Raw genomic sequence first — 1648 nt, forward strand, 5'->3', positions numbered from 1 at the left:
AACAGTATGTTAGCCTTCTTCCTAGTGCAGCTGTTTTAAGTTGTTATTGTTAAGGTGCCGATTCTAAGGACAGGCAGACCTACCAATTAACTCTATTTGGAAAAACTGTTTTGAACGTAAAGTGGGGGCAGCTGATATTTGAAAGGGAAAAAGAGTATATTTTGACACCTTAACTGGGGGAAATTTAGCCTAAGAGATTCTGGGAACTCCTGTATGCGGTTCGTATTTGCAGACCTCTACGTGAAGCCACATTCCTCGTTGTGACTTATGGCCTATGCTTCCTGAAAACTGCGCTATAGATCACAGGTAGTTTGAGTTAGTGTTTTTATTATTTTGTTGTACTCTCTGATGTGTTTTGTTGCTGGATTTTGTATTTCTCTCTTTTGACCATTGTTTTAAATAAATACTTTCTTTTAAAACTTAAGTTGGCGCATGTGTGCTCAAGTCTCCTGTTAACCCACAAGAAAGCCTAGCTATCGTGACAGGGCAGCATGAAGGAAGTCAGGGCATGGCCGTGGGCTCCTGGGGCCCCGGAGGCTGCCCAGCAAGGCTGACCCCTGACACCGTCCCAGATGGGTAAAAGAGTGGCAAATTATTAAGCATTAATTCTGCAACCAGTTTTCACCTCAGAATCCAAGCCACCACTGACTTGCCCCCAAAGTGATAAATATAAGTGATAAAACCATCAGACACCCCACCGCCTGCTTTAATTTCTGTGGGAGGCGGGCACGGCCCATCCACCTGATTTGTAAAGACCAAAAGCCAAAGCCAGACTTGCATAGATACAAATTATATACATTTATTTTTTAAATTTTATTTTAAATAACATTCTTCCGTAAAAATTCCAACATATATTCTGATCATACGCCTTTTTATTTTTCAAACAAATGCATTTCAAAAGCTCAACATATGCTCGGGACTGTGGTGTAAAATATAACTGATTTGGAGGAATGCAATTTAGCTTCAAGTTGTAAGCCCCTGTTGATGTTATATGAATTAGAGACGTCAGTGGCTTTAAATTTAGAATATAACATTAAAACAGATTCTCCGCCCCCCAAGCTTCATTCTCAGATTATCTTTTTTTCACGACCAAAAATAATAATCATCTGTGCTACATGTTATAGCCCCTGGGCATGTCTGTGGAATAATGATACAGGATAAGGAGGCCTCCTTTGGACTATTCTGATGGATTGTTAACATCATTATACCTGCTGCTTAAAAGTGGTATATTGTTTTGGCTGATCTAATGCTGCACCTTTTTCACCGTACAATTCATGCTGTCTCTCTACAGTTTAAAAGTTCACACAGTTATTTCCAGCTATGATAGTTTGGGAGATTTAAGAACCTGAACTACATGCCATCTCACTGTTTCTCTTTGGGCAGGATTGCTACAGAACAGAATCACTGATTTATAACTAAGACGGTCCATCTCTCAGGATTACAGAACACCTATTGGAGGGGGGCTTTTTTGGAGGCAAACTCACCACTTGCATGGATCATTCTATTTCTGGATTGAGATTAATTTATCTTCATCCGGATCTGCTTGAGCCCATGGATTGAAAGAGCTCAAAATTCCCCACTGATGTGTTTTAAGATCATAGCCAGAGCACACTGTAAGGACCTTTGGCAGCCATGGATTAACCATCTC

The sequence above is a fragment of the Gekko japonicus genome, unplaced genomic scaffold (genome assembly GCF_001447785.1).
Source record: "Gekko japonicus isolate JY-2015 unplaced genomic scaffold, Gekko_japonicus_V1.1 scaffold102, whole genome shotgun sequence".
NCBI lineage: Eukaryota > Metazoa > Chordata > Lepidosauria > Squamata > Gekkonidae > Gekko > Gekko japonicus.